Consider the following 27,042-nt stretch of genomic DNA (forward strand, 5'->3'; position numbering starts at 1 on the left):
CTGCAGCAGAGCAATCTGAAGTGTTGTTTAAAAAAAAAAAATATTTGCCAGCCAGACAATACCGTGGACCTGCTAAATCAGACTTTCTCTTGTGGAATAAAAAGAAAAAAAAAAAAAAAAGGAAGTATCCAAGGTGAATTAGGCCCTCTGAGGACTGAGACTCACTCATGTAGCCACTATCTTCAGTGCTGGTTATTAGGTCACTTTGGAGAAGTTGGGGGTGGAAGGGGGTCAGGGTGCGGGGAAATTACTCCTATGGGCTCCTCATCATGTAGAAGATTAGAAAAAGGTGCCTTTTGAGGGTGGACATAACATGCTGGTAAGTGTTGAGTTTAGACAGAGGAGTGTGTACAAATCCAACCCCACTACCACCATTCTCCTTGGTGCTTTTGGGCACAGCATAGATTGCATCATGGTGTGTGAAGGCTCTGTGTACCCTGCTAAGGACCAAAATATACAGCTACCATATTCCAAATGGCAGAACAAATCCCAAGCCTTACTATACCCTCGACCTTAAAGTAGCCTTTTTTTTTTTTCTACCAGAATTCTGGGGAGTGGGGAAACTCCAGTCGATCTCAGATATGTAAAAGCATTTCCTGATGGAGAAGTTATTAAACACCACAGTAGGCAGGTAATAATGCCTGAATGTCTGGGATGGGGTAAATGACCTCCTTACCAAAAACCCGGCTGGAGAGTTGGGGACAGGATCATGTTTCAAATTCTCTTATAGCCACAGGAGATCACATTTTTATTACCCAAAGATGCAAAAACATTTTGGCACATGCTGGGCGTAGGCAATTCCACTATAGCCTAAGTGGCCTTTAAGACGCAGAGACCTTTTTAAAATCCTACTCTAGGAACATTTAATATTTAAAATCATTTGAGATGAAAGCATAATATCCAATTGTTACAGACTCTCTTACTTGCCTAATTATGGCAAGCGATGCTGTCAATGGTGAAACATTTTCTAGAGATTAACTTTGCACAATTAGCGCTTCTGAGCCAGCCAGAAAATTCTTTAAAGTGTTCCACGTATTTTGCAACAGTGACTGGCCAGCAACTCATTTTAATATTTACAGACAAAATGATATTTGGATAAAGTAAAGGTCATACTCAAAAAGAACAAAACAAGGCAGAATGACATTCTGAATGAAGTTCCAGGTTGAGGGCCTCCACTTGGCAGCCAATGTGATGAGACAAAAATAGAAATGAATCTCACTGCTTCCTCTCGCTGTTCAGTCCCACCCAAACTCAATGTCTCAGATAATTTTAAAAGCATTGAAAAATACCTCGAAGAAAGCCACACCACTCTGCAAAACTGTAATGTTTATTTCTTTCAAAGCATGAATATGTCCTTACTGCTTTAGGCCAGTCTGCATTTAGTACCAGACCCTAATGTAGCATATATGAGTGATTTGTAATTAGAACTCCTTGTTCTAAGCATGAGAACATTTTTTTTTTTTTTCCTGTCAGTGACAAGAAGCATGACAAAGGAACATGAAAAATCCATCTCACTCCCCACAAAGGTGGTGTGATTCCAACTCTGGCTGCTCATCACACGTTTCAGGGATGCATTCTAAAACTATAGTTGCCAAGCTACACTCGCAGTGATTTTAATTTAGTAGGTCTCTATTTTCTCAGAATACCTGGAGGGAATTCCAATCAGCCAGGCTGAGGAATCCCTGGTACAGATGATGACTTACACATTGGAAATGCAGGACCCCTGAAGGTCTTCTGTATGTCTGACACCGCTTTATCAATCTACCCACTGAAAATGGAATTCCATTAACAGGAAGTGACAACCTTTTATTCTATAGTTAGAAATGCAAACACTATGAGAACAGGAAACATTAATTAACATAATTTGTGATGATCACTGACAACATGTGCAGAGTCTCATTGAACCAGGCCCTTATGAAACAGTGGAGGAATGCACAGGTGTGCGTGGAGCTTTGTAAGACAAGCACAATAGACAGTGGAGAGTGGTGATTAAACATTGCTCCAGTCCATAGTGCATTTGCTTCATGTTGTCACTGCTGTTGACCTATATGCCTTGAGCAATTTACTTAACCTCTCTGAGCCTCATCTGTAAGTGAAAATAATCATACTCACCTCATAATATTTTAGTGAGAAATATACTCTATACATGTAAAGTATTGGAGTAATTTTTGATACATGGCAAATGTTCAATAAGTATTATCTAGAACTAGAGGCCCGGTGCACAAAATTCGTGCATGGGGTGGGGGGTCCCTCAGCCTGACCTGCACCTTCTCCAATCTGGGAGCCCTCAGGGGATGTCCTAATGATGGCTTAGGCCCGCTCCCCATTCTGGCCTCCCTCTGCAGGAGGTGACCAGGCTGATCAGGGGAAGGCACCGCTCCCATCACCTTGCTGTTGCTGCCACTGCTGGCCACTGCAGCCACCAAGGTGTTTTCATCAACACGGATTCCAGTCCCTTCACCATGAAAAAATGACAACTTTCTTTAGGCATTTTTAAAATGTCTCTTTCATAGGATATGACATTTCTTTCTTTTTTTTTTATCCTCACTTGAGGATATTTTTCCATTGATTTTTAGAGAGCGTGGAAGAGAGAGGGAAAGACAGAGAGAAACATCAGTGTGAGAGGGACACTTCGACTGGTTGCCTCCTGCATGAGCCCTGACCTGGGCCCCGGCCAGGGAGGAGCCTGCAACCTAGGTACATGCCCTGGGTCAGAATTGAACCCTGACCCTGCGGGCAGGCCGAGGCTCTATCCACTGAACCAAACCGGCTAGGGCAGGATATGACATTTCTTAGCCCCTCCAGCAGCGGACCTTCATTTTTTCCCTCCAGGAGTGAGGTGGAAAAACCCTAGATCACCTTCTTGGATTCTTATTATGCAAGTTACCAAGAACACTGCGAGTGATGTATCAGGAACTTAGGCAATGAGTGGTCAGAAAAAGTGTTTCCTCTGCAGCTCATGCACAGAGGCGGGACTACCGGCGCGCCCTGGCTGGCAGACCCTGTTCTCTGTGGGCCTGCTCACCACTGCCACGGCTGGCAGGCAGGCCCTGATGTCTGCGGGCAGGCCCTGCTCCCTGCTCTCTGTGGGCCTGCTCGCTGAGCCATTTGGGCTTGCCTCACCCTGTGGCAGTCCCCTCCTGCCCCCCTGTGCACGCAGCATCCTCCTGAGCAGTCATGACTGTTACATTGTCCTGGCTAATTTGTATATTATCTCTCTCTCTCTCTCTCTCTCTCTCTCTCTTTCTCTCTTTCTCTATGCATACTCTAAAATTTAGCTACCAATTTCTAACCTAAGAGTTTAGATGGCCTATGTTTTTAGGGTTTTTTTTTCTTTGCGATGGTCTATGTTTTTAAAAATTACTAATACCATGGTCTCCCCTCCAAAATTTTAGCAAGTTTGCAGATGAATCTCCATCTGAAAAGGCCTGCATGTGATTTCTATAGCTAGCCCGCAGGGAAAAGGGAGAGCTAGAGTAGTGAGACTTTCTGAAGTGAAGAAACACAAGGAACTGGATGGTGAAAGGAGTATGACAGGTGTAAACATTTAATTCTTAGGTTAAATTTCTATGTACACAGTGCTAAATACCCACTAGCTTTACAAGTCTTCCCTGTTTTCTTCCCCCCAGTCCTGATGTCTGCTTCCAGAAGACACTAATTCTCCATGCTTTAACCTGCTTTTCAGGTGGCATTTAATTTACCTTCCCATTTTTATATACTATGTTCAAACTGTGGTTTTAGCTATAATTTTTCAATGTTAGGTATTTTCTAATCATGTCTTATTTTGGAAAATAAGGATGAATCCTTTCCAACTACTCTCTTGACACACATATACTCCCCTCCCTCTTAGCCTTTTAATAAAGTTGTGTCATAACCTTTTATTTAATTTTTTAATTAAAAAAAAAATGATGTCACATTGGTCATGCAAAACTAACCCTTATAAAGCCCTGCCATAAGATACCAGTGCATTTCTCCTCTGTAATAGGATCTTGTTTTTCATGCGTTCAATATCCTATGTGTCTATCTGTATTTCACACACAAACACTAAGGTCACTAATATGACCATTTCTCTCTTGCTTCACAGTGGCCTGGCTGGTTTCTAGGACTGCTGTCCAATCATCTTCCTGGTACCTCCCCTCAATACCATCCCGGAACTCCCATGGCCTCTCTCCGATGGCTGGGTTTCGTGGATGTCTTTCTTGATTATTTCCTTGCTTGGATAGACCTTAGTCTTCAACAGCTTTGGGGGTGTTACATTAAGACCTATGTCCTACTTCTAACTCTTATTTGATACTTTGGATGTGTGAGGAATTCTAGACTGCAAATCACTTCCTGTTTGTTTTGTACTCTTTCTGATTTATTAAGATAATCACCTTCAACTTCCTGGTTCTCAATAATGTAATTAAAATACCTATGATGTGATTTTAAATATGGTGTGCAACAGGGGGAAAGGTAAACAAGTACGTTTGTATCACTTGAGGTACAAACATCTGTAATAGGGGATAAATTCTCAAAACTTAGTAACGCAGCACAGTGTAAGTTTGTTTCTCTCTAACATAAATTATAGCTGAGCGTGTCTTTGTGTTTGCTCCTGTAGGGAGGTTCTGCTCTGTAGCATCCAGGGACCCAGCATCTATCTTCAGCATATGGATGGGTGTTAATGTCCAGCTAGCAGGTGGGGGGAAAGAGAGAAGGTGGTATGGTGAAGAGGTTTTTAGCTGTCAAGCCAACGTGGCCCATGTCACTTTCAACCATGTGTAATTTGCCAGAACTCAGCCCAATGGCTAGAACTAATATCAAAAGAGGATTACAATCATAGTCTAGTGTGTGTCTAGGCATAAATAGAAATTTTTGTAAGCTGGTACCTTGTTATTGAAGAAAAGTCTAATTGCTCCAGTCACCATAATTTGACATAATTGGCTATGGGCTTACATCATAGTAGCATTACAGTAAATTAGGTAATATCCCATCAAATTGAAAATACACCCCTGGCTATGACTTTGAAAGAGAAATGTCACCTTGATTCCATTTTCTGCCACAATGTTCAATTAATCAGATTCGTCCAGAAAAACTAAATTCATTGAATGACCATTAAAACGGTGGCAATAATAATGATGATGATAAAAGTAACAATAATAGATGGCATTTATTGTGTTCTAAATGGGTGCATGGCACTAAGCTGAGCTCTCTATGGGCTCTTTCTACTGTGCTTCACACAATAAAACATGTGATAGGTAATATTTTTATCCCTAGCTCACAGATGAGCCAGAGAGAGTCTTAGAATCAGGTCACAGTTAGGATACATACTGGTTTCAAGCCTGTGCTATTCAAAAAGATAATGGACTTCCCACTCTACCATGCGGCTCTGCATGATGCTCAAGAATTTAAACAGAGCCTTTTACAAATGTCAAGGTATGATGTGTCTTTCTGATTCTCTCTCCATCATTTATAATGCATTCTCTATGCCATTAAAAATGTAGGTTTGAGTTACACGAAACCAATGAATAGTTTCAGTATCTCTGAATCATTTTTTTTTTTTTTTTAATTTTCACAAAAATCTTGAGTATTTGTTCCTTATGGTCAAACTGCTAAAATCCATCAGGGGCATAAATAATTTGACGGTACCCAGCCTGTTGTGTTTGATGCTGTAATTCAGTCTCGAAAATTGTCCTCTCCAGTGAAGCTGCCAAGCCGAAACCAGGAAGGCTCTGAGCTGCACAGTGACGTTTTCTAGAATTATAATATTCCTTTTGACCTCCGGGATGACTAAACGCTATTTAATTCCTTCCCTTTATTCACCACAGTGAAAACGACCTGGAAACATGCTGGAGCGGAGGTAACATTTCCTTCCAAAGTCACAGCCGGGCATTAGCACTCCCAGGAGAAGGGCAACGCTATTGGAGTTGGTGGTGGAATACCTTATTTACTGTAATGTTACAAACGTCCTTCTTCCTTGTTGGTATTGCAAGAACGATGATGTAACACCCGAGTCAATTATTCCAAATTACAGTGCCTGGAATAATGAGCTATTTTCTCCTGGAGCGGTGCATGGGAAATTTCACTGGGGCTGAAATGAAACGAGTTTATAGCGGGCTGAATGCAAAGAAACCATAGAGCTCTTTGGGCTCAGTCCCCTCTCCTGGCCGATTCCATGGCATTTGATCTGATGTGTAGATACTTAGCTTCCTTGCTAGACGTAGTCCCCGCGTGATCAAAACCAAAATGCATCTCCAATCTGGTCCACTTTGCATCCTATTTGCCTAAAGAGCTTAGGTAATAAAATTCACAGGCAGCGAAATCTGTAAGTGAGTTACTGACACAGAGAGGCTGTCACCCAGAGATGCTGACTCTAAAGAGGAGCAATACCTGAAGCTGGCTGATAAGGTTTTAAAACTGCATGCCGGCATCATCCGCAACATAGACAGCCCGAGGCAAAACCTAGAAGCCAGAGCTTTCCCGGCACCCTCCCGCGGTTCCCTCCCTATCTCATGGTGGCATCTGCCAGCGCTTCTCCCCCTCCCGCCCCCGCCCCCCCTCCCTTCTTAGGCGCTCCCTACACTCACAAGCCTGCCCTCCAAGCTTGCTTTCTCATGCTTCATTTACACAAAGCACACACATGACAGATTATCACTGTAAGTGTGATTACAATCCTAAGAGGAGATGTTGCTTTTTCATAAGGAACCAACCAGTCTAGGCGAAGAAAAATATTGGAATTGAATATTGAGCCAAAGGGCTTGGGAAGCACATGAGATCTTCTTTGCACCCATAAAACACATACTATGAGGTCTGCCCCTTCCCTCTCCTCTGCGTAAAATACATGTAGGTGTACAATGACATTTGAAGTCCACGGAACTTGACTTAGGGACATCACTTAAGCCAGTGTTCCCCTTTTAAAAATGAAATATATGACAGCTGTATCAGGTTAGCGACATGGAAGGTGCTTGTTAAGCATGCCAATACATTCAGGAAATCAGACAAATTCTTGGGCCTTCACCAAAGAAAACAGAATTGCTGGTGATGAGTTCCTGGAATCTGCGTTTAGACAAGCATCCCTAGGTTTTCTTACGATTCCCATTGTTTTGTTAGATTCTGGAGCCAGCCTGTCTGCGTTCCTGTACTCAGCTCAATCATTCACCATATTTTAGGTGCTTCAGTTTGCTCTTCTGGAAAATGGGGGATATTAATTGTAGGATTGTTATGCAGGTTAAATGAGTAAACAATCACAATGCATTTAGAATCGTACCTGGAATTATATAGGAGTTTGCTAAGTAATAACTAAATAAACTAGACTTTAAGAAACAGATCTAAATAGCAATGCCTTAAAAATCATTGCCACAATTTCAGATAATCAAACTGATGCTGGTAAGCATGCCACAGTAATTGAATTAATGCTTTATTATAATAAACAATGCTTTAAATATAGCTAAGTAGAAGGTAATACCTCTGTGTAGATTGCATTAAAAGGGAGGAGGAAGAATACAGACTTGAGATGGAAATGTAACCCTGTTTTCTTGTAGCTTCTTTGTCTAGGAATCAATTCATCAAAAAATATATTGACTTAGAAGAAATATATGCAAAAAATATGTAATATAATTTGCTGAAACATGAATGAGCAGCCAAATGAAATAAATACCCCAATATCCAGAAAAGTGAGCTCTGTGGTATGTACTGAGAGGGGAGGTTTTATGAATGAAATGTCTATAAAATACGTTGTACGATGCCCAAATGTGGCAAGAATCATGTATATTAGAGTCATCTACGGAAACCTTATGCGATGAAGTGAAAAGAGTAGTTTGATTTTCTTTGAAGTGTTTTCTTGCAACAAGAGATAAAAGCAGACATCTATTTTCTTTGATGTTTTCATCCTAAATTTTGTGTTTGATTTTCCTATAGACATTACAGAATTCTTTTTTTTCCTTTGCAGTTCACTAGACCATATCCATATTTTCAAAGAAGCAAGGAGTCATAGGGATGGCAAGTCCTTTGTAGGCATTACAATGAGTTGTGAGCTTTCCTTTTACTTTTCCAAGTTGTAATCCATTGTGCAAACTCATGTATCCACCTTAAACCAAATGTTCTGCACTTCAGCACTTGGCATGCTGCTCACTTCTCAGGAGAGAAAGGAAAAGGGTGTTAAACCTCAGATAAGCAAGCACACATCTATGAACCGCAATGATATCATTCAATGCCATGTTTATACCTAGTTAGAAATAAGTGAACATCTGCTGATTAAAAAATAGAACTGTAATAGTGGCCAGCAGGGAATAAAACACTTTATTGAGCTTTGTTATGTAGATGGAAATGTGCTTTGTAGAAAGTGCTTTATTTGCAAATAAAACAACTAATTGCTGGAGCTGAAAATACATGCACAAAATAGATTCTGAACTAATTTTTTAAAAATATTTTTTATTGATTTCAGAAAGGAAGGGAGGAGAGAGAGATAGAAACATCAATGATGAGAGAGAATCATTGATCGGCTGCCTTCTGCAGGCCCCACACTGGGGATTAAGCCCACAACTGGGGCAGGTGCCCTGATCGGAATTGAACCAGGGCCTCCTGGTTCATGGGCCAATGCTCAACCACTGAACCACACTGGCCAGGCTGAACTAATTTTGAGAAAGTATTCCTTTTAATGTGAGCATGCTTCTGCCTTCCCCCAAGTTTATACTGATTAGCTTCACTAGCTTGATTTTGACTATAGGGAGGAAGACTTGTATGCTCCCTACAAAGTCCTCCTAAAGCAGTATCGATTCCCATCCTAGCCAGGGTTATAATTCCTGGGGCCTTTGCCTCAAGTGCTTATTCATTCAGTCAACAAATAACTAAGATCCTAGTATATCTAGTTTGATACCTAATATATCTCATTTTTAAAAATGGAATATTGAAAGAACTCTTGGGACACATCTATATATATAAATTTATTTTTATAAAGCCAAGAGACCAGAATGACCAGAACAACTGGAATGACTGGTCGCTATGATGTGCACTGGGGCTGGCCAACCAGCACGATGGGGGTGGGGCTGGCCAGCCAACCTCCCGTGTCCCCTCCCCTGAGCTGGCTGGCCCTGATTGGCTCTGATCAGGGCGGGCCAGCCAGACCCCACCTGTGCATGAATTCATGCACCAAGCCTCTAATTATAAATAAAAGGTAATTTGTTGCTCTATTTTTATTCTCATTTTTCCTCTCCAACCTCCACTGGAAATGCCCTTCTTAGGTCTCTCAGGTCTCCCTATATTCCAAAGTAAACATTTCCTTTCAGGCTGATCCCACGAGAGATCTGTGCAGATTTTTACAGTTTAAATAACCCCTGCTTAAAAATCTTTTCTGCCTAACCAACTGCAAACAGTATGTCTGATTGTGTCTCTTTCTGTGATACTAGTAACCATTTATACTTAGTGCTACGTCTATTAATATAGGAGGGGTTTCGAAGTGGTGATATTTTAATATTATTTCATTTCTTATTGGGAATACTTTTATAAAGAGGCACTTCTCATCTATGAATTAGTTGCCCAATGGTATAGTACAGATAGTAAAGCTGGGATAAATACTTGATTCTTAACCAAAAATACATCAGTTTTGAAGATAATGAATTGCTTCTGTCTAAAATATATTATGATGGTTCAGCCACTTTGAAAACATGTTGGCAATATCTTATAAAGTTAAGCATCCACTTACAGTGTAAACAGCAATCCCTCACCTAGGTATTTACCCAAGAGAAATAAAAACTGTTTTTCACACTAAAACCTGTAAATGAATACTTATAGTTTTTTTCCTAATAACTCAAGCTGAAAATAACCCAAGTGTCTTATGCTTAACTGGTAAAAAAAAAAAAAAAAAAAATGCGAATGGTGCTATACCTATGCGATGTAACACTACTTAGCAATGATAAGTACCAGACTATTGACACACACAATGTGGATCAATCTCAAGTGAATTACATGACGTGAATGAATCCAGACTCAAAAGACAGCAGCATACTCTACTATTCCATTTACATGATGTTCTAGAGAAGACAGGACTATGAGGACTGAGAACAGACATGTGATTGCTGGGGGTTGTGGGCAAAGGGCAGTATCAGAAGCATATGTTTTGGGTTGGTGGGGTTATTCTGTATCTTGAATATGATAGTGCTGACATGACTCTTCCCATTTGCCCAAATTCTCAGAACTGTATACCAGAAAAAGCAAATTTTACTGCATATAAATTTAAAATATAAATACACATAAAGGTTAAAAAAAGAAGACATTGGTGGGACCAGCATTTCACTTTCAGGAGGGGCAGTGCATATAAGAGAGACTAGTTTGTTCTGCATTCCTTTTGGGGGAGAAACACATGGGACTAATTGGTTAAAAATTTCATTTTCAACTCATGGATTTACACAATATTTGTTGGATTTGAGCTATTACTTTTATCATTTCACTGAAGTTCCAATAGATCTGTCTTTGCCAATGACTTCAGATTGGCAACACACTCAACTTGTATATTGCCTGGCCCAAACCTCAGATGAGCCCTGTGAAAGCCCTGTTTTATGTCAGTGGAAAATGTTATTTAAAGCTCACACTCTTTTCAGTGTATTTGGGATATCAGGGGACACACTGTCACCTGGTTTGTAAATCCTGTCCATGAACTTGGGGTTTTGCTTTCTGGGTTCTGTTTCTATTTCTGTTTCTGATTCATGAGATTCAGAAACGCTGCTATCCTTGCTGCCAATGTATTTCCAGATCTTTGGAGGATAACTTTTTTTAAAAAAAAATTCAAGATACATATTGTAGATAGAGAATTACTGATGAATTGAATATGGGGTTGAGGAAAAGAAATGAATCCAGACTATTAGGTTTCTGATCTGAATAGCTGAGCAAATATAGAGGTATTTTCTAAATTGATAGGGAAGGCTAGAGAAAAGACAGTGACACTCAGCGATGAAAAGCCACCGAGGCTGAGAAAGAGCTTCAGGTGAGGTTGAAGGGAAACTATGCATAAATAGCTATGCCAAGGCATAAGATTTATGATAATTTTAGTGTGATCATTCCCAGTGGACTAATAAACATGATATATATTTTTTTATTTTCCAAGATATTCTATTTCATTGGTTCCATAATTGAAATGTAGAGTGAACATATTGCATCTTAGCAATGCTTTGAGGTTTCTCTTCCTGATATATAATTTTTATCATATCATAATGTAATGCAAAAATCTGTTACTCCCCAGGGCCTATTGTCTGAAGTTCAGACATTTTAGTCAGTCCTTAAGGCTATTCATATGAGGGCCAAACCTACTCTCCCATCTCATCCTACATTATTCCTCTCTCTGCATCCCCCAGCCCACATTAACTCTCTCTTTTTATCTCTCTGCATATGCTTTATGCTCTATAATCCATGGCCCTTCACTCACATTATTCTACTCACCCAGAGTCTCTCTTCTCACTGTCATTCTCACAGCCACATGAAAAAGAAACTGAGAATCTTAGTTTTATGATTATTCTGTGTCTAATGTCCTGAGTTAAGGAGGTAAGTACAAAAAACAAAACAAAACATCAATAACCCAAGAAGAGAACCCATGCTCACATACTACCAGGAATAATTACATTTCTCACAGAGTCTGGCATGGCCTTAACAACTACTCAATAGAACAAAAGAAAAGCTAACATAATGAGAAGAAGGTAAAACATGAATCAAATGAAGTTTAAGTTGAAGGCCACTTATTTACATGAACTCTGTACTTGATTTTATACTCCAAGTGATCTGTTTGTTTGGTAAAGAAAGCCTCTGAAATTGTATAAGCTTCGGGACTCATACAATATTCACCATTTTTTTTATAGTCCAAAAACAGTGAAATAACTAAGAACGACAATATCATGGAAACAGTAATTGACCACTTACAGTGTACCATGATCAAGTTACATAACCTTCCTGGGCCTTACTTAGCTTATCTTAACATGAGGATAGTGTCATTTTCTCTACCTATATTCCAGACTTGTAGTGAGGATCAGACAAGAGCCTTCAATCATCAAGCAGATGTTTATCAAGAACCTATAGTGAGCCAGGTTCAATGTCAGCTGTTGGGGGCTTCCTCATGAATAAAGAAAGAATAGTCCATGCTCTTGTGTTAATAGCTTAGTGTGAGAGAGACATTAATGAAAATATCATTTAAATAAATATATCTACAAGCTAGCATTTAATAGACTGCAAGGTAATAACCATAATTTCACAAATGGGGCAGGGCAGGGGGCTGACTAGAAGGGGTCAATGGGGAAAAAGAGGGACATATGTAATTCTTTTAACAATAAAGATTTAAAAAGCAAAACTAAGAAAAAATACTCTCAACAATAAAAACAAATTAAAAAATTATCACAAGTATGACTTTAAACATTGAAAGGAGACATCTTAGAAAAATGTGCATTAACTATGATTTATTTGGCATGCTAAGATATTTTCTCTATATTTTAATGTATCTTCTACATTTTCTAAAATATATATGAATTACTCTAATAAATAAAAATAAAATTGTTAATTTAATCACAAAATAATAAAAACATTTCCAATGTTTATGTTGCTTCTACAGATTTATGTTTTTACTCATCAATATTTACAGAGGTGATTAATTCCTGGAGGAGGAAAAAGCAACTGTCTCAAGGTAGGCCAAATCCAAAATTAATTGGTACTGGCAAGTCAATTAAATAATTGATAATGGAAAATATAATGACCATGGGGACCGATATTCAAAATAGCTGGTCAGCACATTCTTTCCCAGGAGAGGGACCTACTTAAATAAAGATTAGAAATTTGCTTAGTAAATATGTAAAGTGAGAAAAAGGTAAGAACAACGAAGCTAAAGCTCCACAGGCTGACAACAGTCAGACCAGCATGACTCGATACCCTCCTTCTGAGCAACCCTGGACGCACAGGCTGTGTAAACATGCAGCGCTGAATACACACAGGTCCTGCCTCACTCCTCCCGGTGCATCTTCTCCTCACGCCATGCTCCAAAACGATCAGCTTTAGGGAGAGTTACATTACACAGCGGATAAAATGTGAACTCCGAAGTCGGACAGACCTAGTGCCGAGGGATCTCTATTCATCGGGGTTGCATAAAACTAGGAATATTTACATAACACCATACAAGACACTATCAAGCAGGCAAAGTCCTTCGCTTTTGAATCCTTCCTCAAATGCATACTAGCTAGGGGACCTTAGCAAATTATTGTATTTCTCTTTACCACAGTTTCTTCTCTATAAAGCGTGAGTGACCATGGTTCCCTTTGACCAGACAGTTACAAGGATTGAATGAGAGAAGCACCCAAGGAAAACGCACAAGGCACAGGTGTCGCTCCCACCATAGCCATCGCCACGGTTACTATTGTTACTATAAGCCTCACCACCACTATTACACAGCTACTACTACTTCCCTGACCTCAAAACCACTGAGGGTTTTAGGAAACCTTCACTTAATTCCTTATGGGCTGGTTGAAGAGGGTGTGGCTCTATTGGACCCAGATAATACCATGTGACATAGAACTGGGCAGTTGGCTTAACATATTCTTCAATATGCAGAAAGACCATTACTCAATTCAGAGGCATCCTAATTAGCCCCTTCCCAGCCTACACCCCTTCCTTCCCCCCTCCCCCTGCCACTTATCCTAAGAGGAAAGCTGATGAGATCAGCTATCGTCTTATCAGATGGGCTCCATTGAGTGAAAGGTAAGTCATCCTCAGTGCAGCTCCCTGAAGACGTATATTTTTGCCCCAAACTGCTGCTGCTCTTCCCTTTCATCCAGCAGTTTCCTATCACAAAAACACAGACTCCTTACTGAATAAATCCCTTTGGGGAGAATGACAGAAACATGTCTTTTTCCTCAAGAAAAATGGCCAATGGAAGGGAAAAGAAGTCAAGGTTTCTTTGGCTAATGTGTAGTAAGTGAGAACGTTATTTAAAAAAAAAACACAAACAAAACAAAAACCCTGATAGAGCAAGAGCAACATCAAATTCTAAGAATTTAAGGACAGAGATCAGGGAAGGGAAATGCATGTATATATATTTATATAACAGTGTAAGGCAAAAGCAGATTTACAGTTGTATGTGAAACAAAGTTTATCCTGTATTATTATTTGTTAATCATTCTATTATTTTCCATGCAAACATCTGTAAACCTACTGTTGCCCTACCCTGTACATATGCTCCAACTAAGGAGAAAAGGAGAAGAATGTTGATTTTATTCAATATTAATAGTAGGAGAGTTTTGATGTGGTGACAGGTACTTAATGCCCTGCAGAATCCCGAGTGTATGCCATCCATCTCCTCTGACAAGGGGATTATTCCAATCTCTGTGTTGAAGTAAAGAAAATGGAACACAAAATGTTGTTTCCTATGAACCAGCTTGTTTTTTTAACCTCCTAGATAAATCTTCTGCATTTGGTTCTTTCTGTTCCAATTAAAGTAGTTGCCGAGTTCAATTGGGGGGTATAATAGCTACGATTTCTTTCAGAGCTCCATTCCTAATTAAAAGCAGCATTTACAGAGAGAGGGTTTTACATACTTATGTATTACCTTATTCAATCCAAGCAAATTGCTTTCCTATGTAAACATCTGAATAGTTTCATTTCTTCAAACATCGAAAGCCATGCTAATATAGATTTTGCATTAATTTGGGGAAGGAAAATGCAGCACAATGCAAGTGGAGTTACTCTTTCAAAAATTAATTCTTGATTTTATAGAGAGATACAAACATACATGTAGCCAATGTGGCTCATTTGGTTGTGCATCTCCCCATGCAATGAAAGCTGGCCAGTTCCATCCCTGGTCAGGGCACTCACCCAGGCTGCAGGTTCCATCCCTGGTCAGGCAACACGTGGGAGGCAACTGATGGATGTTTCTTTTTCCTCTCTCTCTCTCTCTCTCTCTCTCTCTCTCTCTCTCTCTCTCTCTCTCTCTCTCTCCCTCTCCCTCTCCCTCTCCTTCTCCCTCTCCCTCTCCAAAATAAATGAAAACCCAACACCATACATGTATATATAAATGTGTGTGTGTGTGTGTGTGTGTGTATTTCTTCACAAGCCAAGTGAAGTTTGCACATTTTGATTACTTGGGAAGTTATGCGAACAGCTTTTCTTTTAGGCATGTTTCTTTCTGAGACAAAAGGGATATATTTGAGGAGGAAAGAGGGTATAATGGTACACATTACTCAGGTACCTGGTACTTATTACCAGGTTATTTCCATTCCTAACACGATTATTTCCCCCATTTTACAGATGAGAACACGGAGAGGCCAAGTTACTCGCCTAGAGCACTAGCTCACATGGGAAAAGGTGGGATTCAAACCCAGGCAGCCAGGCTCCCCAGTGAGGTCTCCCACCTCCTCCTACACCACAGCACCTGGGTGGAGAGACCTTGTCTGTAGAGATAGACAAATAAAGGCTCAGAATTTGACTCTGACTCTTTCTGGCCACTTCATCTGGGATGGATCCCTTGATCTCTTTCTTCCCAAGGTGTTTTTGTATCTCACACAATAGGGCAGTTATGCCTGCAACTATAGGTCTAGACTAGAGTAAAGTTCAAATTTAAGTTAATTTCTGTGAAAGAAACTTCCTTTTCTTACTCTACTTGGGTCTAGATTTAATTAAACTCAATTTATAATTAGCCCTCTCTCTTCCTCCTCTCTGTGGTCTTGGGCTGGTTGATGACTTGGAGTGTCCGTAGGTGTAATGAACATTTTATCAGACTTGATTCTGCACATCACCTGGGGCTCAGTCCACTCATGTGTCTTATTAGAGGAAACCTGCTTGAAAGCCTTCACAGCTAGAATTTCTCATGGAATTGGTTCAAACAATAAGCATAACCTTTAGTGGATATAATCATATTTGTTTAATTGTCTTAAAAATGTACGGCACAAATGTGCTTTTTTAGATTTTGCACCTGTATCTAACGGGAAGTTGGCGGCATTGGATACCAGCCCAGACTGCTGTTTACAGATGATCCCAAGGTGCCCTTTGATTCTAGAGGTGGAAAGAGAGCCTTTCCATAATTGTTCCTGCAGGCCTGACTCTTGGCATGCCTCTGCCATCTTCCCATTGCATATTATCTAGTGAAAATGGATGGAAGAGGCTTTTTAATAACTATCTTACCCTCTCTGATGAATAAAATACCTTCTAAAGCCCCCAGAAGAATCTGGAAATCAGCATTTGTGTCTATTCCAGATATAAATCGTCAACCTAGTGTGGATATTGCACAAATTTAGGCTATGCATTCTGCTAATCCTTGACAAAAATGTCACAATCGATGCTTGGCTAAATAATTTCAGTAAAATAAATGTAAAGAAAGATATGGTTTATCCCTCCAACCCCTAAACAGTGTCACACTAGTAGGAAGCTTTATAAACAAACAGCATTGCTAAAGTAATATGTTATAAGAGATGGGGACAATTAGACATGTCTCTAACAACAAAATGAGAGCGTTGAAATATACACTGAGTGGCCAGATTATGATGATCTCTGAACGCATAATAATCTCGCCACTCAGTATATCTATCTATCTATCTATCTATATATATATATATATATATATTAGAGGCCCGGTGCATGAATTCGTGCATGCATGGGTGGGGTCCGGCCAGCCTGGCCAGGGGGAGGGGACATGGGCGGTTGGCCGGCCTGCCTGCTGGTCGATCTCCTGGTTGAGGGGACAATTTGCATATTAGCCTTTTATTATATAGGATATACACTGAGTGGCCAGATTATTATGCGTTCAGAGATCATAATAATCTGGCCACTCAGTGTATAGTTAAATATATCCATTTCAGAAAGGCGAAGATGGAAGCGTAAGCCTAATGTTTCCAGTGCCTCACTTCCCTGGATAAAAAAGCCTCAAGGTAGAAAGTGTCTGAAGGACCATGGAAATAGATTAAAAGGCTTCAAAGGCTTGTTTCCCCAATATCCACCCGTGTCTCTCTCTGCCCTCAACTAGGTAAGACCTTCCCTGTTATTTAACTTGAATATAACCATTACATTGTTAAGAGTGATTACCCATTATATCTCATGAGCTGGCATTCAAGATTCTTTCAAATATCTGAAAAAAAGGGCAAATAAAATTATTGCACACGTGCCCTTCAACGTTTAAAAATGTATTTTAATCCTGAAAAACACGTTCATTAATTACACATCATTAACACTCCTCAATACTCATGGATAATGAGTTTGTTCTTTTACACATCAATCGACAATTAACATTTTGAGCAATCTCATAGAGGCCTTGATATGCAAGCCTTTGTTTCATTCTCAACATCATCACCATTTGTGTTTGTGCAAACATATCTGTGTCATCATTTCAATGCCTTATTGTATTAAGCCCTTAAAAGTGGCAATATGATAGGTCTCATAAATTTGCTATAATGAAGAGAAAGGTGGCCATCATTAGTTTATGCCAAGAGTAGAGAATACTTAGCTGGTCAACTATGTGATGTGACAGGAAAGAACAAAAGGAAAATAAAAGCTCATGTATGAAATATTGAATATGCATCTAAAGGATGAGGTATAATCAAGTATTATAAGACTTCCTTTAGCTCTGAGCTTCGAACTCCTTTTCGGAGAGGCACCATGGCTGTGTGTGGCTGGCAGACAACCTCTAGCCCACAGTGGTCTTGCTTATTTCTGTGTCTCCTTTTCCTTTACTACTCTCAGCCCCTTTCACCATCTGTGTACGCTGTGCTAAGCTTGAACGAGTGACAGTCAGGTGAGAGTAGGAGTTTTTTTTTTTTTTTGAGACTTTCTGCTTAAAAAGTAATTTCAAAATCATAATGTTTCTTGAATGGATTTCCGGTTTCGGACAGGTTACTTCAGTGTTTGCTACTTTATCAAATGCCTGTTCCTTGACTGCTTTGGCCGAGTCCTCCCAAATAGTTCCCTAAGCTGCTCAGGGGTGGGCAGACTTGACCTGTGAAGGTCTTGGTTGCAAGCACTTTCAGGTTTGTGGGCTACTGTGTCTCTGTCTGTACTGTGCTACTGAATGGATTGCTGTGCTTCAATAAAACCTTATTTACAGACCAGGTGGCCAGTGGTGTCTGGGATTTGTGCTACAGGCTGTTAATAGTAATGCTTTCTTACTCTCGTTCTTGAATGGTTAGGCATCCACATCCTATCAAGGCCCTGTCTTTCTTGAGGCCCAGAGCTCCGCCTCTCATACTTGCTTCTGCTGTTGGTAAAATTGCAGTGTTCCTGACCAGGCGTACAGCAAATGAGAGAAATGTGTCTGGGAGTGAACATAGGTGTGAGAAAGGCGAGATCCTTTCGTAACTTGAATAACAACAGCAACAGCAGCAGCAATTCTTTCATATGTACTTTCCATGTGCCTACGATGTGCTAAATGGCTTCTATCACTTCTGTGTGTTTTTTTAAATATGTTTTTACTAATTATTGTTCTTTCCTTTAGGGAATGAGGAAGGGAGAGGGATGGATCTGCTGCCTCCTCTCTGCCCCCTACTGGGGATCAAACCCACAACCTGGGCATGTGCCCTGACCAGGAACTGAACCATGACCTCTTGTTTCATGGGTCAATGCTCAACCATTGAGCCACACTTTCTGGGCCCCTTCTGTCTTTTAACCTCCCCAACATTCTTCAGAAATAGACATTATTTAGGCCCCCGTTTATAGACCAGCCATTGTAGGCTTTCTCAAAGTTAAAATTAGAAAAGTAGTCAGAGGTGGGATTCAATTCATGCCTGCCTTACCCCTGGGGCCATAGCAGGAACGGCCATCCCGTTTTTCATGGCACCGGTTCAAGGTTACTTTGCTACAGTGGTTTCATTTCGATGAACACTTGCATTCTAAATAAGAAGCTTCCAGTGGGGGGGGGGGGGTTTCATTAGATTCATATAGAAATCCACATGTGGGCGGCAGGAAAAAATTCAGGACCCTTCACTTCAGATGTGGAATGAGAATTCTGAAATACATGTAGTATTTTGCTTAAGGTCAAAGAGTCAGGAAGCATCACCAGCAGAAGAGAAAAGTCAGGTCTTTAGACTTCTGAATGAATGCTTTTCCTCAACCACCCTACTGGATTGTTGATCACCTCTAACTTGTTTTCAGCTTTCGTTTAAATCTTCCTTTCCTCGCTGGCAAGCTTGGCACCAAGGAGGAGAGAGTCCTGCTCAGGGTAGGATGTGTTATTTAATTGTTTCTCCCTTACATGCAGCCTGGATATGCATTCTCAACAATGGCCACAGAAAGCTCTAAGTAGCGCTTGCACGTATAGAGGCAAAGAAACACTAGCAGGGGTGGGCAAACTTTTTGACTCGAGGGCCACAATGGGTTCTTAAACTGGACCGGAGGGCTGGAACAAAAGCATGGATGGAGTGTTTGTGTGAACTAATATAAATTCAAAGTAAAGGAGCGGAGGGGAGAGCAAGAGATCCGGCCCGTGGGCCGTAGTTTGCCCAAGGCTGGATAGATGCAAAGAAACACTAGGAGCTCCACATCCTAGGGCGGGACAGAAGATCACGAGTCACAGCCACAGTTCTGTTTTGAAGCCAAAGGACCAGCCCTCCAGCCGAACCGGGCTTCTGAGAGTGGGAGCCTGTGGGCTCCTCACTGCGTCCTGGGTTGTAGCTTTAATTCTAAGCACATTGTAAGCCTTCAAAGGGCAATTATATCGTCGTCTGATTACCCGGCCCTTTGGATGTCAAATTGGGATTTTTCTGAAACAAGACATAAGGCAATGCACATGAAGTACTATTTAATATCTACCGGGTTTGGTTATAGGTTCTGCTAACTAGTACTAGACTGTCCCATTTAAATATAAAGCACGAAGACATACTCCTTTATTATTAACATCGTAAGTGTACCTTGGTATACTTGAAATTATTATGTTTGATGGAACCCTTACACAGTCAAAGGTATCGCTTTGCCACTTGCATTTTTTATTTTCTCAGCACATGAACGCCAAGCAGAAAATGGGCCTTAATCCCTGCTGAGCCCCCTGGGTGCCCCGGGGAGGATGTTCAGGCTTTTCTCACTATGTGAGAATGTTTACTCATTATGCCTATTTTCATCAATACCAATAGATTTTTTTAATAAAGTGAGGTGAGGTCTTCCGATAAAATTTATGCTAGATTAATGTACATGCTTTTAAGCTACTCTTTATTACTCTTTAAAATTCAGGTTTCTGAGAAACAAAGCAGAAATTCTTCCAAGGGAAGCAGTATTCAGCACATTTTAGTCTAAGAAGACACATAATTAATAAAATTCACACACACACACCATTTTAAAAGGTGATCAGACCCTTTCTCTCTGGCGAGTGCCAGAGAGAACATGTTTGATCAGTTGTAGTGTTTGAATAATTTCTTTTTAAAAATATTGAAAATAACACCACATGACTTATTTATTATTGCAAATGTACTCTGCACTACCTCCAAGTTCACCAGGGTAGATTCCCATGGAGATGAATTTATATGCTATTTAAGTACCATTGGTATTATCAAATCATGTCAGATTTGATTAGTAAAAAGCCGATTTTACAAACATTGACCTTGGTTCAGGGGAAATGAAACAAAACAAAACAACAAAAAACCCTGAAGATAAGGAAATAACAATTGATGGATGGAACATTATTCTATTTGAGAAAACGAAAAATGGTAAAGCATTTAGAAATTGAATTCATGACCTGCAAAATAAAATCAAATTAAAACTGTCAGACTGGTGGAAAATTTCTAAATGTGTGAAGACAGAACATTCCAGTTCTGATATGTAAATGAGGATAGTTAGACATGCCTGGACACAAAGCTTATTGCGAGGTAGAGGGGAACAGATATAAAGGAGATAAAAAGCATGTAACGATATCTGGGTTCTGAACTGGTGGTGCTATTGGAAGGGAGATAAAGTGCTAGTGATGCTATCATACAGGTAATTATGTATTCACTAGAGGCCCGGTGGACAAAATTTGTGCACGGAGGGGGGTGTTCCTCAGCCCAGCCTGCACCCTCTCCAATCTGGGACCCCTTGAGGTATGTCTGACTGCCCGTTTAGGCCCGATCCTACCGAGATCGAGCCTAAATGGGCAGTTGGATATCCTTCTCACAATGCAGGACTGCTGGCTCCCAACTGCTCGCCTGCCTGCCTTCCTGATTGCCCCTAACTGCTTCTGCCTGCCAGCCTGATCACCCCCAACCACTCCCCTGCCAGCCTGATTGATGCCGAACTGCTCCCCTGCCAGCCCGTTTGCCCATAACTGCCCTCCTTTGCAGGCCTGGTCACCCCTAACTGCCCTCCCCTGCAGGCCTGGTACCCCCCAACTGCTCTCCCCTGCAGGCCTGGGTCCCTCCCAACTGCCCTTCCCTACAGGCCCGGTCGCCCCCAACTTCCCTTCTCTGCTGGCCTGGTCACCCCTAACTGCCCTCCCCTGCAGGCTTGATTGCCCCCAACTGCCCTCCCTTGCAGGCCTGGTCCTTCCCAACTGCCCGCCCCTGCTGGCCATCTTGTGGTGGCCATCTTGTGTCCACATGGGGGCAGCCATCTTGTGTATTGAAGTGACGGTCAATTTGTACATTACTCTTTTATTAGATAGGATAGAGGCCTGGTGCATGGGTGGTGACAGGCTGGTTTGCTCTGAAGGGTGGGGGTAACCTTGGGGCGTGGGGCGGCCTGGGCGAGGAGCCTGTGGTGGTTTGCAGGCCAGCCACGCCCCCCAGCAACCCAAGCAGAGGCCCTGGTATCTGGGATTTATTTATCTTCTATAATTGAAACTTTGTAGCCTGGAGTGGAGGCCTGGGCCTGCCAGTGTGTGCGGAAAGCTTGGCTTCCTCCATTGTCGGGGAAACCCAAGCCTCCTGCTGGCTCCGTGGCTGCAGCCATCTTGGTTGGGTTAATTTGCATACTCGCTCCTGATTGGCTGGTGGGCATGGCTTGTGGGTGTAGCAGAGTGATGGTTAATTATCATATTACTCTTTTATTAGATAGGATTAGAGGCCTGGTACATGAAATTCGTGTACTTTCAGGGGGATGGGGAGGGTCCCTCAGCCCGGCCTGCACCCTCTCATAGTCTGGGACCCCTTGGACATCCTTAGCACTGCCGCAGAGGCAGGAGAGGCTCCCGCCACTGCTGCTGCACTCGCCAGCCATGAGCCCAGCTTCTGGCTGAGAAGCGCTCCCCCTGTGGGAGCGCACTGACCATGAGGGGGCAGCTCCTGCTTTGAGCGTCTGCTCCCTGGTGGTCAGTGCGCATCATAGCAACTGGTTGTTTCGCTGTTCGGTCGATCTGCATATTAGCCTTTTATTATATAGTATGAGGGACAGGATCCTTTACCTGTGTATGTAAAAAGCACAGACATTTCTACTTTAAAAACTTAAGATGTTTTGACATGTGATATTTGAAGTGCAATATAATCTACCACATCCTTTGAACACTGTTTTGCATGTGGTAGACACTTAATAATTATTTACTGAGGAAATTTAGGGATATTAAAACAAATTTGAAAATGACCATGAATAAAAAAAATACTGTTAAATTATTTTCAATAATGGTGTGAGAGCAAATTAGATGACATATATATATATATAATCCTCACCTGAGAAAGGGAGAGAGGGAGGGAGGTAGAGAAAGAGGAAGAGAGAGAAAGAGAGAGGGGTGAGAGAGAAACATCAATCTATCACCTTCCATGTGTCTGGACTGGGGATCAAACCCAAACCATAGGTATGTGCCTATTCCCAGTAACTTTTTTTTTTTTTTTTTTTTTTTTGTACACAGGACTGTGCTCAACCAACTGAGCCACTCTGGCTGGGCTTAGATGATATTTTTTGATAATTGAGAGAAAAAAGAAAACCTGAGAAATAGTATCAGTAATACCATGGATTTTTATACTTATAAGAAATCCTAGCACATTTTCCCTGAGCTATAATTTATCTCTGTGCACTCCGATGATAATAAAGAAGTAGGATTATTAAAAAGATAAAGAAATCCTAAGGGTATAAACCACAACTAAGAGGGCAAATGATCTTAATTTACCAATCCTAAAGAGATCTGAATATAAAATAAATAGTATTCACACTAATGAATTGCAAAATTGGACTGAATGTCGAATTAATATTAGATAGTAAAGGCGACAGTGCATTATGTTTATAAAATGTAATCATATTTTAAGCACCTCACATTCATAATTTATCAGAGATAGGGTATATTTGAATCCATTTGATGAATTAGGAGACTGAAGCTTAGCAAACTTAATTATCTCCAATTTGACTTGTTTATTGAACCTTTTCTATACGCCAGGGTCTCTGCCAGTTACTAGAGATATAAAAGTGACCTTCAGCTCTTACAGAGGTTGTGGTGCAGGTCAAGCAAATATTAATTAAATAATCATACTTATGTCCATTTAACCACAATCTCAGAAGAGGGTACAAAGGAAAGGAGAGTATCTCCATAACTTATTTTTTAAAAATTTAAATGGAAAACCAATTCTATTTTCAGAGATAGAGAGACATCCCTGAGAAAGTAATGGTAGTGCCTATACATAAAGGATGAATCACACCTTATTAGGTAAAGGAGGAGGAGGATAGAATGGAAGGAAATAGACTTTCAGGCAGATGGGAACAGCATGTGCAAAGGCCCTGAGGTGAGAGTGAGTGTGGCACAACTTCTCTGCTTAGAAAGCTCCCGCTCATCTACAAAGATCCACATCAGATGTGACCTGGTCTGTCAGTTTTCCCAAGCTGCCCACAAAGTCACAATTGATTTCCTATTATTCTCTCAAAGCATTAGCAGGGGTCCTCAAACTTTTTAAACAGGGGGCCAGTTCACTGTCCCTCAGACCGTTGGAGGGCCAGACTATAGTTTAAAAAAAAAATTATGAACAAATTCCTATGCGCACTGCGGGCCCGGGACGAGTCGGCTGCTAAGCAGGACAGGCAGCGGCACCCGGCGGGCCGGATAAATGTCTTCAGTGGGCCGCATGTGGCCCGCGGGCCGTAGTTTGAGGACCCCTGCTTAAAGTCACAGTGCTACAGCCTTTCTCAATTTCTATTGGAATTATTAATTTCGGTAATAATTTTTTGCAGCAACCTGATGTGAAAAGCTCCCCTTCACCTTCACTCCTCAATTGTTCACTCAGCAGTGCACAGCACAATGTGTAGCAAAGATAGGACCTATAGAAATACTTCTAAAACTCAGTGACTATACAATGAATCCAAGAACCATATGAGAAGCCAACTTCACTCATTATCAAATTAGTAAAATCAAGAGGAACTTTCTTCTAACAAAATTTTAAGAGAGAGCATTTGATAAGAATTTTTAAAGCAAATAATAACATGGGTAATTAGAGGCTAACACTAAGTACATAATATGATAAATTGTTCAAAAAAAATAACCAAAGCAAGTGGGATTTTGGCAATGATTATTATGAACCACCTGAAAGGCAAAAACAAATCTGTCTTGAAATGTTGAGAAGTATATTTAAATATAATTTTCCAAATGCAAGAACTGGGTTATTGTCTTCTCGTTCTTCAGGACTGAGAGCAATTTATAAATGTTATAGTAGGGCTTGAAAAACATGTTGATTTATGTTTCTTGTTAATAATTTACTGGGAAGTGTGATGCATCTTTCTTTCTCTCCTAGACATTGCAGGATGTTTTTTTCTTTATAAAAAGGCAATTTATAACCAAAGTGGTAGAGAAAAATGCCCCAGGAGACCGGAGCACAGCTCTCTCCCGTTTGTCCACTGAGGCTGCGTTGGGTATTGATTTTAGAATGTGTAGAGCAGTATTCTTTTCTAACCATTGCTGCTTCTTTCCGCTTTGTTTCAGTAAACAAGTCAATACTTCACAATTTAGATACTTCCCCAGAATAGTTATCTTATGAAGTGAAAATAATAGAGTTGTGAGCTCCCAAAAGTATTCTGGGATCTGATTAGTAAGGGCTACTTGAGTTAACTTACTAGAAATTGAAGCTCTGATATATTTAAATAAGATCTAATGGTATCCAGGTCATGCTGGCAGACCAACAATCTCACTGGTACGACATCAAACTAGTGTTTATTTTAGGAGAAAAATGACTTGGGGGATGTATGAATGTACATGTAGGCATATGTAGTATATATGTTTGTATGTCTGCTTGTGTATATATGTAGTCTGATGAAGTGTATTCAGCAATGAGGTGATTTTATAATAAAACAGTTTTAAAGGTCTCTTATTTTGTCATTAAAAATCACTTATAAATAAAATCTAACAAAAATATTCTTGGCCAGTAGGGACAGTGGTTGAAATAATGTTGAAATCACTGGTCTTGTCCAGTGTTGGCACTCACTAGTCAACAAATTAATAATGGGACCAATAACCATCCATAAGCATCACTGTGTCCCTTTCTGGATCCATTTTTATATTTTTTGCCAGCTAACTACAACAAGTGAGGCAGAAATGAAATGCAGACATGATTTGTATTTTGAGTGTCTTTATTAGACTAATTGCGATAAAAATGGTAGCACAGAATAAAAATTAAACACATGGACACCAAAAACATCTTCACACACAATCAAACCCCCCCGTGGAGTAACCTGGACTGTCCCGGGATTAAATAATGATGTGTGCAATGGCCCAGAGCACTATTATCTGCAAAGAAAGAGGTCCAGGTCAAAGTAGCTTGGCAAAGACGCCCACGGCACAGAACGAAGTCCTCGGGAAAGCCAGGGGTATAGCTAGTGAAGGGGAGCAGAAGTCACCACCCCAAAAAATGCCTTGTTGGCAGGATGATTGTTTTTGACTGATTATTTCTGAGAGGCTGCAGACACAGTGAAAGTTCTGAAAACTGAGCAGAAATTACCCCTTTGTAAGAGCCATAGACCATGATGAGGGAAATCTCAATTTGTATGGGTGTCTCCCTCTCTGTGCCCAGCAAAGGAAAGTGACTAAATTTCTAAAACCTTAGTAATGTAGAAGGCTACAAGTTAAGTCTACATAATAGCCATACCTTGGCTTACTCTGCTCTTCTTGGTAACCTCCCATAACTGGCCTCCCTGCACCAATTCCCAACATCTTTCTTTTGTCTGTAACTGAAGATAATATTCGAGGTGATGGCTTGGACCATTTTGGAGAGCTACTCAATGTTCCTGGGTAGTCCCATGCATATGGGATGTATACATGTTATGAAACTTCTGTTTGTTCTTTTCCTGCTAATCTGTCTTTTTATTACAGGGGTGCCCTAGCCAAGAACCTCAAAGGTCAAGAGAAAATTATTTTTGCTCCCCTTCACTAAGAATCCAATATTGCCAATAATGCATCTTACTCTGTCCCTCAACCCTGCTTATTTTTGGTTGTCAAACTCAGTCTCATCTTTATAAAATATGGGAGCCAGCTGGGAGTGGGACTGGCTGCCGTCACTGGAGCTGTATAATAGAATGAACAAACAGATAAGCACTCCACAATTAATGTGAGATTGACTGGATGTCCTTTTATTTATTACCCATATGCAAATAAATTTATTATACAAATATGATGATATTAAACATATTGTTCTATTATGTGCTTTGAAAACTTAGCTATCATTTCATGCCAGTACATAAATGTCAAACTTATCGTTTTCTTAATGATTATGAATATGAATTCATAATGTGTTCAAATCTGCTACTCACTGGCTGTAATCTAGAGCTCATATTTAACATCTCTACTGATCAGATTCTTCATTCCCATAAAAGGAGGGTTAATTAGAGTACCTGAATTATTAGGCTATAGAGAAAATTAAGCCATATAAGAAATATAAAATGCTTAGTATATTGCTGAAACTTAGGAACAACTCAATGAAGGTGATCTATTATTTATTATTATTACTAGAGACCCAGTGCACAAATTCGTGCACGGGTGGGGTCTGGCCGGCCCACCCCAATCAGGGCTGATCGGGGCCAGGCCAGCTGGGGGGAGGGGATGCAGGAGGTTGGCCGACCAGGCCTGGCCCCAATCAAGGTGGGGGGGGGCGATCAGGGCCAGGTGCCCAGGGGGCAGGGCTGTGGCAGGTTGGCCAGCTGGCCCCACCTCCTATCAGGCCAGTTGGCTGGCCATAGTACACATCATAACAACCAGTC

Source organism: Plecotus auritus, assembly GCF_963455305.1.
Source record: "Plecotus auritus genome assembly, chromosome: 6".
NCBI classification, from domain to species: Eukaryota; Metazoa; Chordata; class Mammalia; order Chiroptera; family Vespertilionidae; genus Plecotus; species Plecotus auritus.